The 11572-nt window shown below is 43.1% G+C and overlaps 1 protein-coding gene and 1 long non-coding RNA gene across 2 annotated transcripts in view; both read right to left on the minus strand.

The window, feature by feature from the left end:
• LOC146496756 (uncharacterized) overlaps positions 1-11572 on the minus strand; it is a 496205-nt gene that overhangs the window by 240255 nt on the left and 244378 nt on the right. The gene's annotated exons all lie outside the window — the stretch shown is intronic.
• Positions 1-11572, minus strand: part of LOC146496757 (uncharacterized) — a 358433-nt gene that overhangs the window by 177966 nt on the left and 168895 nt on the right. The gene's annotated exons all lie outside the window — the stretch shown is intronic.

Below are 11572 nucleotides of genomic sequence, written 5' to 3' on the forward strand. Positions count from 1 at the left end.
AGTCATCCACCCATTCACACACTGGTGATGGCAGCTACATATACAAATATCAAATATATGTGACAGGCAAAAATTAGCAAACACTTTTAGCAGTTAGAACAACTTATACTTGAATGCAGAATGTTACACCATCACTTATGCATACATTAGTTTTTCGCCTCTCACTGCTTAAGCTATTAATCTTTCTAGAATTGTTCTTTGAAACAGATGCGACCTCATAAAAGATGTTAACGATGCTGTCAGACCAGAGCAGTTAATGAACTCCGTGAGGAGGTCAGAGCCATCCTAACCCTACCCTACGGATGTAGGGTACCCTACAATCCGTCCTGCTCTGTAGTAAAATCAGCGACATACGACCGTCCTGTTGCTTTTGGAGTGTATTTTTATGTATCTGTATTATATTAAACACACACATTAAAAGTGAATCTCTGTCCAAAAAAGGCAGTCAGTTTACTTCTTACTCACTATGAGCATCATTCATTATTCTCCCAGTAATTAAGGTTAGGTTAAGGTTATTATTTTTATTCCAATCCATTCTTCTTTAGCAGCATTTAAATAACCTTTATCAGATTTGATGGTTTTGTTACAGACTTTTAAAAAAGTGTTTTGTTTTTCTTTCACAAATGTGGGATTAAACTGTTAAAATGTACAAAACAGTGATGTCATGTTTTGTGACGAGGACCCAGGCACAGAGAGACTTGATGAATTTAAGAATCTTATGATTTAATAAAGAAATTTGCAGACTTGCACAGAGATGGTAAAATTATGATGACTGATAAACGAAGACAACAGACGATGAGGACAGGGAGGAACAGAGGGAACTCAGGACAACTGGAGACATTTAAGGATGCAGGGACTGACAGAGACGGGGAAGACGTCTCATCGTGACGAGTAAAGTGTATCTTGCTGGATGGGCAGCTCTCTGGGTGCTCAGCACCCCAAAGCTCCGATCCTAGAGTCGCCCCTGCCGTGGATTAATAATGACTAATGATTAAACACAGAGTGAAAAACACTCTAATAGTCATGAGACGAACAGTCTGTAGCTGAACCATCTTCATTGCTCAAAGGTACCAGTGTCTCTCAGTATTTCAAAACTGAGGTGACGTCGTCATAGCTCAAGTTTCAACTTACCCTAAAATTCTCAAAGAGTCTTTAGTATCTCATAAATTCAGGAAAACAGTATTTCATATGAAATTCTTTATCAAATTTCCAAATAAAATTTGGTAACAATAAAGCTTTGTATTATTTTGAACTAACTGTACGCAGGGATGTGAGTGTTTTTGTACTGCAGCTGCTCTGTTTAGCTGCTGCCATGAGCTGCTCTCAGTTCTTCAGGCGTCCACGTTCAGCCACTGTGTGACCAAACCTCTCTAATTTCACACTTTAATTACAGCAAAGCAGTCGAAATGAGCAGCAGAATACCAAACAGTCTCCTCCACCGTACAGCTTTAGTTCACATGTTATCCACATTCTGAAGAATCGCATTAATACTAACAAGTTTCCCTGCAGCGCTGCTTCGTCTGGGGGAATCTGCTCAAATAGCTAGGAGGACCAAGCTTTAATCAATACAATTACTAAAAAAGACACCCAGCTATCTCCCTCTACTGCTCTTTGAATTTAATTTGCATTTATCTTTTATTCGCTCTGGGACTCCTGTGGCGAGTCAATAACACCACTTCAGCAGTTTGAAATCATGTGGTTTAAGAACCAGTGTTTCATCATCTTTCTCTGGGTTTCATTTCCAGTGCTTATAATGAGAATTACACATGTGGAGTAAATGTAGTCGAGGTAAATTACACAACATTACTTTTTATGCTACTTTGTAGAGCAAACTGGTAGTATCTGCTATTACTCTGATTTCTATAACATCCATGTTAATGTTACAGCCCATTGTTTGGCTGTGTCCTGGTTCAGCTGACGTACTCCTGAGCAGCCAGTGCAGTATCAGCACCAGCGCTCCGTCGGAGCATGGGCCAGCTTTTACTGAGCATAGCTGTGTTTTTCTTTGGTTTCTGTCTCTCTCCATTAAAATAAAACCACCATAAAAATGAGTAGCATATTAGTTTACATGGGCCGGGTCCTCCGAAGACCAAGAAGGCTGGAAGTGAGCGGCGGTAAAATTGGACGATCTAGCCTTCAGATAAGCGTCACCGCTGTCTCGGTGGAGCAGATATTTGAAGTTTACATTCTAGCCTGAAAATATGTTAAAAGTTTATTTTGTGACCCAGAAAGAGTAATAAGAGTAATATTAAAACTAAGTCGCTGCCGCCATTGTTGGAAACTGGAATTGGCTGGGCCGCGCTATGAATTCTGGGATAGGTTAAGCCACGAAGGACACATCTGACCCATCCTTCAAATCTGGGGAAAAGGAGGACACATTTGTCGGCCAGATTCGGAGGAGTCTACAAATTTAGACAGCCTTGGGCGCGTCGCTGTGACGTAATCGGTCTACAGATGCGGCCTCAGGAGGTTTAGACACAGTAAATGTCGCCCTGCTTGTTTAGTTCCTGTTCGTTCCAGTTTGGTTTTTGTATCGTTTCCGTCACTGAAGCGAGTTTTGAGTTCAGTTCAGTCTACGAGCCTGCATTCTGGCTCCTCCGTCCTTCCCACAGACATGACACACGTCTATTAAATACTTTGGCTTGGTCAGTTATTCATGTTAGAGTTCAATGTTCTGCTAATGCTGAATCCACAATGAGCTTCCTTTGTAAAGCTCAGCTCGACAAACATATTGCCTGCACAGTGTACAGATTAATAATTTATAATGTAATCAGGAGAAATTAGAAAAAGCCTTAAGAATAAATTATTGAATGTAAAAAACTGAGATATGTGGAAACTGTGGCGATCCAACCCCGTCTACACTTTGTCCTGTGCTCCTTCTTCCTGATGTTGCATCACTCGGTATAGCTGCATCCATCATTACGTCTGTCTTCCACCTGCTTGTCCAACAGGCAGACACAGGCGAGGAGAAGGACCTGGACTTTAAACCAAAAGCCTTTATTATGGCTGATGACAGCGAGTCAAGGCAATAAGCACAGTGGCGAAACAAAACTAGAACTAAACTGGGAAACTAAATACTGTGATTCAACTATGAAAACTCAGAAGACTATCAGGAAGAAAACTATATGTCCACAACTGTGACTATGACTGAGACGACTGTAGCTATGACGACATGGGGGTGGTAACACAGACGATGCAACAATGAACACAGGAAGACACAGGAAGACCTGATTGGCTACACACATAAGCACATCAGGGAAAGCGGAGACACATGAGGACACGGCTGACACAAATGGATCATGATGGCACCACAGGGAAAGTACAACTCAAACACAATGACCACAGAAACCATGTGACCTCTTCAAAATAAAACAGGAAACATCACGAGACAGAGCTGACAACAAGAACTTGACAATACAAGAAGCGCAGACCTGCAACAGATGAAGGGAGACTTAACACAGGGTTTGAGACACAAGGGGATCAAATCAACAGAGAACTGAAGGATGAGCAACTTAGAGTTAGAGAGGACTAGCTGTGATTAACAGAAACATCAATTCAATTCAATTTTATTTATATATATATTTATATAGCGCCAAATCACAACAAAAGTCGCCTCAAGGCGCTTCAGAGATACAGAGAAAAACCCAACAATCATATGACCCCCTATGAGCAGCACTTTGGCGACAGTGGGAAGGAAAACTCCCTTTTAACAGGAAGAACCTCCGGCAGAACCAGGCTCAGGGAGGGGCCGGGCCATCTGCTGTGATTGGTTGGGGTGAGAGAAGGAAGACAGGATAAAGACATGCTGTGGAAGAGAGACAGAGGTTAATAACAGATATGATTCAATGCAGAGAGGTCTGTTAACACATAGTGAGTGAGAAAGGTGACTGGAAAGGAAAAACTCAATGCATCATGGGAATCCCCGGCAGCCTACGTCTATTGCAGCATAACTAAGGGAGGATTCAGGGTCACCTGGTCCAGCCCTAACTATATGCTTTAGGCAAAAAGGAAAGTTTGAAGCCTAATCTTGAAAGTAGAGATAGTGTCTGTCTCCTGAATCCAAACTGGAAGCTGGTTCCACAGAAGAGGGGCCTGAAAACTGAAGGCTCTGCCTCCCATTCTACTTTTAAATACTCTAGGAACAACAAGTAGGCCTGCAGAGCGAGAGCGAAGTGCTCTAATAGGGTGATATGGTACTACAAGGTCATTAAGATAAGATGGGGCCTGATTATTTAAGACCTTGTATGTGAGGAGCAGGATTTTGAATTCTGGATTTAACAGGAAGCCAAAACAGGAGAAATCTTTGGATTAGCTGAAGGCTTTTCAGGGAGTTTTTAGGACTTCCTGATAATAATGAATTACAGTCGTCCAGCCTGGAGGTAATAAATGCATGAACTAGTTTTTCAGCATCACTCTGAATGAATAGCAAAATACAAAGACTCTCAAGTCCTAACTAATAACCGCAATAACAAGAACTCGTCCTCAATACAATACAAGAAAGAAACACACATAATAAACTCAAAATGCTACTATGTGTGGTTGGTTAGCCAACACCAGGTGGACCCTCGCGGTGCCTAAGCCTATCTTTGATATGTGTGAAAGATGTAAAACTGAAGCCGGATTAACTGTGAGAGGTGTTGATGAACCAGCGTGAGGGGTGGGCTGCTGAAACAAGAGGGCATGAATGGACAAGCGATGACATCAGGGTGCGTTACGCAAAGAGGATGTTTGACACCCAACATCTAGACTCATGGTAATATATATAAACTAATATACTAATATATATAAACTAAACAAAAAGCAAAAATGAAGCTGATAATTTCAGATTCACGACCAAACAAATAAAAAAATAGATCCCACAGTCCGTCTGAAGCTTCAATCAGCTTCAAAGAATATTTAAACTCTCCCAGGAGCTTATTAATGGAAAAGCCTGTGTGCCAGAAGAAGTGCGAGTGTGTGTGTTCATGCAGAAGCTCTTAACCTCCGAGCATTTCAAGTATAACTTGTCTGCACAGAGGCTTTGACTCTATAATAGAGATCCAACTCCTGACGAATGGTATGAGCTGCTAATGGTCTCTGAAGAGGACCACAACAGAGCAATTAGTCATAGACAAACAGCTCTCTGTTGAACAGGAGGGACTGTAAAGCCATCAAGTCTCACCATGGGAGACTGTGAAGATGAAAAACAAGAGGAGTAAAAGAGTGAGAGGGAGAAAAATCAAAGTTCAGTAATAAAACTCCATCCAGAGAAAAAGAAAAGACAGACATGTGGGAAGGAAAACACTCATGACAGACTCTTAAACACAAAGGACCAATTTGCTGAAAAGGACATTGTGTGGATGTGTTTGGGAGGTCACATCATACTCAAAGGATGCAGACATCTTTTATACACATTTGGCCACGTTGTTAGGAACACCTGATCCACTGTTCATTAATGCAGATATCTGCAGACACAGCTCAGACTGCTGAAGGTCAAACCAAGCAAGAAAGGAGGGCGCTTTAACAATGTTTCACTTCCTGCAATAAATAAACACGAACCCAGAGCCATGCTTAATGGTTTAGCTGAAACAGAGCCACACAACGGGCCAAAGGATGCTGGCAGCACATGCTGCAGACAGAAGCACACACCTCCATCCAGCATCTGAGAGGAGGAGACGCAAGCGAGAGAGCATCCTCAATATTCTGCCTGGTGGCATTTGGAAAGTACCTGTCAAAGGTGAGAATATTTTTTATAAAGTCAGGACGTATTTGGGAAGCAAGGACGGTAGGTAGACTGAACTGACCATTCAAAGTTCATTAAGTGATGCAAGTGATGGCATTTTCAGCACCATCCATCCATCCATCTTTTTCCGCTTTATCCGGGGCCGGGTCACAGGGGCAGCAGCCCAAGCAGAGAAGCCCAGACCTCCCTCTCCCCAGCCACCTCCTCCAGATCATCCGGTGACACCAAGGCGTTCCCAGGCCAGCCGAGAGATATAATCTCTCCAGTGTGTCCTGGGTCACCCCGGGGCCTCCTCCTGGTGGGACATGCCCGGAGCACCTCACCCAGGAGGCGCCCAGGAAGCATCCTTGTCAGATGCCCGAACCACCTCAGCTGGCTCCTTTCAATGAGGAGCAGCAGCGGCTCTACTCTGGGCCCTTCTCACCCTATCTTAGGCCAGCCACCCTTCAGAGGAAGCCCATTTCCGCCGCTTTTCAGGACATTTCACAAAATTAGGATATTTTTCATCACAAACTGAGGAAAAATCTTTGGAAACTGAGGAGAGGAGATGACATCTTTAGATTTTCAGTCCAAAGTGATGTATTCAGAGAAACTGAGAAACAGTTGCATGTTGCTCTTGTGAGACACGATGTTTTTAAAGGTGAAGATAGCTTGGGAGGAAGAGTTTTCTTCATGCCCCCCCTCCCAAAATCTAAGATCTTACTCCATTTAGCCTGTAACAGCTTACAGACCTTTCTGCTGATCGGTTTTAGCACAACAGTTAAAAATAGGCTGAATCCATTTAACTCTTATGTTGGTTAAGCTATTGTACCAGTCATGTGATTAATACCTGTGTAAACACCCACAGTTTGGTCAGCAACATTAAGATAATTAAAACAATCCATTACTATCTGCATGTTCACAGTAATTTTAATTTGGTTTATAACAGATTGAGCTGAAACATGCTGCTCACTGTGTGTGCACTGCTCAGCACAATAAAGCAGAAATTAACTGACCCGAGCAGCACCAGCATTATTCCTGAGGAGAGGCAATAAGTGAAACTCTAAACACTTGTTTAGCATAAGGGACTGAAGAGTTTGTTTTTCCTGTCCCGTTTGGTTCTTTAGCCGTCAGAACTGTTGTCTGAAGACCAACAAGGAGACCCAATGGATTTATTTGTCAAATGGATCATCACGGCCGTATTGGTCCGATTGACCTTTGTTTTTATTATTTATTTTATTTTATTTTCAGTTGTTACAGACGGGACAGACATGAGTGAGGGATAGGAAAGGGAGAAAGAAAGAAAAACAGAAGGGGAGAGGGACAGTGAGAAAGAAGAAGAAAAAAATCTCCTGGATCAGCTGTTGAGAGAAAGAAGAGAAAACAAGCAAAAAAACAGAGCAACATACTAAACACAACACCATCACGTTAATCTAGCTAAGTGTAAACAGCAGTAAATACTAAATATTGAATGTTGTTGTGCAGCAAGCAGGACCGACAGCGCACAATGTGCTTTGAGGTAGCAGCCAATAAAGGTGTAGTTTAAGTCTACGAACAGTGAACACCCGTGTGCACACCTGTGTGGATCAGCACGCTTGTATTCAGAAGGTTTCCCCATGTAATGGTCTGCAAGAGGATGTAGAGAGCCATAGCCCCGCCCCCAGGGCATGAAGCAGGCATGGAGGAGATCCAGGCTCCAGACATCCAGAGGCCCCAGAGTGCGAGAGCCCAAGGAGGACCACCGGAGGGGCATCCGTGCCACCCTCATGGGAAGAGCTGAGGAGAGCCCCAGATGAGGGGTCACCCAGTAGCCACGGAGCAGAAGCCAGAGGGGGCTGCAGTGGCGTGCCCGCCGGCTCTGCCAGCTGTGCCAGAGTGAACCGAGCCACAGGTACAGAGAGTTTCAACACAGAGACAACACTAGAGCTGTCAGCCATCCATCCATGCAAGTATGCACCTGATCTGAAAACTTCTCAGATTCCATTAAGTAAGCTGTCCTGTCACAACCACAGCAGTCATACTTCAGTGCAGCAGACCGAGTGCTTCACATCTGAGGAAACTGATTTAAATATTCTCTTCCTCAAATGTCTAACACAAGACCAGCTGCAAACATGGCCGTCTGCACGGCTCGTTGTGTTTTCAGTGGGAATCCAGGAGATCAGTCTAATGTTTGTTCAGCAGATCTTCTCTTTTCTAGTCCTCATCGGTTCTCCTGCCCACCTTTCCCTTGACCTTGAGAACATCGTGGAGGTTAGAGGAAAGTGGTTAGGAAAAGGAAATAGGAGGTGCATGTAGGCACTAACTACAGTTGTAGTTTCCCAAGAGAAACAAAGCTTTGCTGTGTGATAAGTGTCAGATTATGGAAGATAGCAGGTTACTGTCAAAGATGAGGACTGGTCAGGAAGTGACCTTTGACATGTGGGCCTCATGCTCTGACTAGATTTGTTTTAATTAGTGGAACTGTGGAGTGTAATATAAAAATTATATTAAATGTCATGATAACTTCAAGTCATTCAAAGATTATAACGGACAGTGAGGCTGAACGAGTCCACAGTGAAGTGTGTGAAGCACCACCTGCTCTGCAGTTTAGCGCTCCCCTGGTGAAGCTGGGCGTCAGCTGGCAGCCTGATAACAGCATAAATCAGCACTTTGAGTCTCGTTTGTTTATGTACCTGAGGGACATGTGCAAGAGTAGAAGTTAAAAATAAAACAAACTCAGAGTGTAAGCGTAAGCATATCTTTGTCTCCAGGCAAAATGCACATGTTGGTTCGGCTGCTGCAGGGACGTTGGTCGGCTCTTTAAGCAAACATGCAGGACGAATACAGCTTTCTTTAAACTACAACGCTGGATCTTCCACTTGGACTCCATGATGGTGTACAGTTAGGTGTGCCAGCACAGGTGGGAGGAGCTGATCGCTGGTAGGTCTCAGCTCTACTGTGTTTGTCATGTCAGCAATGTTTAGTAATCACCTACAAATATGGCCTCCTCTGAATGCAGCCAGCCTCAACACAGAACACCCTTTAAACCAATTTGATTTATTTACTTAATTGTATTATTCATATTGTGGTCTTGTGGATGTTGTGGCAGAGCAGACGGGTTCAGACCAGAATGGCGAAAGAGAAGAAAGAAAATAGAAAAAGAAAACGGGGAGAAAAAATGTCCCTCAGATTTAACTCATCATTTCATTCTGACCTCATTCTGATCCTTGACAGAGAAAGATTTAGTCAAACTCATTTTGTTTGAGGTTAAAGGCTCGCAGTGACAAGCTACAGCAAACTGATGCTTTCAAGCTTTGCTCCAGATTTGCTTTAAAGGTTTGAAAAGAGTCTTAAACATGTCGTGTTTGCCTTTAGACTCCCTCAAACACATACGCAACAGTGGCTCAGCTTCCCTTATTGAAGATGGGTAGTGATGCTTAGCTGTCACATCTCTGTCTCGATAAAAGCTTTTAAATAGTTTTTGGTGCTCAACAATCAAACGTTTTAAATAAATGCCTAAAGGGGAGGACTGTGTTCATTAACAGAAGTAACAACAGTAACACTTTTATTTTCCTGTAAGAATGATGTCACCAAACAGCAGTGGGGGAGGGGGGGGGGGTCACAACAACCAATGTCTGAGCAGAATTCAAACCAATGCCATTATCAGCACTCTCCAAAATAATCTTTGTAGCAAATCCATCACTGAAGCTCTAAATCCTGAGTCTTGTGTCAGGATGCAACTTAAGCTCATAGTGAGTCTCACCCTCAAGAAGATCATATTAAATGAACAGTTACTACAAATACCTCAATGAACTGAGTGCAGATCTGTTCAAACCACACATGGATTCAGTGGTGGGTTTTCCTGGCATTGCAAACACATCGTATCCACTCAGGATCATCCCCACTGTGGACTGTTTTACAGTCTTTGCACTCAGTCGTACACTACTGGATGATGCTCATGCTTGTAAGCAAATTAAAACTATTTCAGCATCACATTATGTCTCCTCTGTAGGTACTTGCAGAGTAGTTCAGGGTGCCAGGTGGTGTTTGCTGGCACAGCTGCTGCACATCACTCAGTCTGATTCTCTGTTTTATACAGTAGCATGCTGGGACCTGGAGACTCTCACCCATCAGTCTGAGCTGTTGTTCAGCTCGCTCCTTACCATACTGGGTTTTTGCAGAGTTTTTGTTTCTATACAGGTGTGTAGTGTAAAGACTCACATGGTGTTGCAGTCAGCATAAAGTGGCATTGAGCTACTCCATGCAGGAAGTAACTGAAAACATCAGAGAAACAGATCTTTTCATACAGTCTAGTAAACATTCACCGAGCTGGCCGTTTCACTTCCCTTCCTGTCTTGCTGTCTTTGACTCTTCTCACCTGCATGCTGTGTCACTTCCCTTCATTGCCCTGCGGTGTGGTGTCTTCCACTCAGTCGCTGTCTCAGTATCTGATTCCTTCCTGTGTTCTCCCTGCCTGTTTATTTTTTCATTGATTTAGTTTGCTTCTTCGTTTCAAGGACTTTTCTGTTTATATGTTCCTGACTTTGAGTCTGCATCTGCGTCATTACCTGTAATTCTTCAGAATATGCTGAGACCACATAATAGACCAATGAGAAGATTGATCCCACGGTGGCGTCGTAATCAAATGCAGCAGCTGCACTCTCTGTGTTAAACTTTATCTACAGTTTAGTGTCTAGGGTCTTAACAGTGTTTAAATAGTGTTTAATGCCTACATGTTTACAAATGAGTGCATGTAGTTTAACCAAGATGATGTTGCTTACAAGATATTGTTGCCGCTTCCTTTTGGATGTAAGAAAGAAAACCGAACAACTCATCTTGGAGCTGAAAGTTATAAGATGAGATAAGATAACTCTTTATTGTCATTGCACAGTCATACATAGTACAATAGTACAATGAAATTGGAAAACTGTCCTACGTCGGCACTACATATAACACAACACGACACGATATGACACATCACAACGCAACACAAACAACACAACACAGTATATTAACTTAGTAATAAAAAAAGAAGAAGTGTATTTGTATTGCACACTGTTATTATTGCACATTAATTATTATTGCACCTTGTTATAAATATAAATATTATTATTGTTATTGTTTTAAACATTGTTACCTCCCCCCTAAAAAAGTCCAGGGAGGTAGCCAATCAGGTCAGCTATCTGCATTGATCAGGGCTGTTGCCCTGTTGTAAAAGCCGTCCTTGAGTCTGTTTGTTCAGGGACCTCAGCAGCCTGAACCTCCTGCCAGACGGCAGCAGCTTAAACACCCGGTGTCCTGGGTGTGTGCAGTCCTGTAGGATGCTGCGTGCCATCTTGAGACAGCGAGTGCTGTACAGGTCCTTCAGGGAGGGAAGAGGATGTCCAATGATTTTTTGGGCCATATTGATGACCCTCTGGAGTGCCTTTCTGTGTGCTGTGGTGCAGCTGGAGAACCACACACCGATGCAATATGTCAGCACACTTTCAATGGAGCAGCGGTAGAAGACGGTCAGCAGCTCCTTCTCCAGGTCCATTTTTCAGGATTCTCAGAATATAGAGGTGCACTGGGGCCTGAGACTTCTCCACCAGGTCTTTACACCAACATATCTCACCTAGATAGAAGGGGCCAGAAGTGGTGTGAGAGAAAGCGGCGGATTGGCTAACTGTTTGCCCAAACAGGACCCAGTAACATCCCTTATTCTGGCCAATGCACACTCACAGACAACCAAATAGATCACAATCCAGTCTTTAAGTGATGACGTATGAATCTGGCTTCTGGGTCCAAACTACTCTGCATTTATTGAGGCTGTTGTGTTTTTAACATGTTTTAATGCTTTCTATTTAATCTGAACAAGCCTCTAAAAACAGTCAGTGATCACCAGTGTTGGGT

The sequence above is a fragment of the Neolamprologus multifasciatus genome, chromosome 19, assembly GCF_963576455.1.
Source record: "Neolamprologus multifasciatus chromosome 19, fNeoMul1.2, whole genome shotgun sequence".
Classification (NCBI taxonomy): domain Eukaryota; kingdom Metazoa; phylum Chordata; class Actinopteri; order Cichliformes; family Cichlidae; genus Neolamprologus; species Neolamprologus multifasciatus.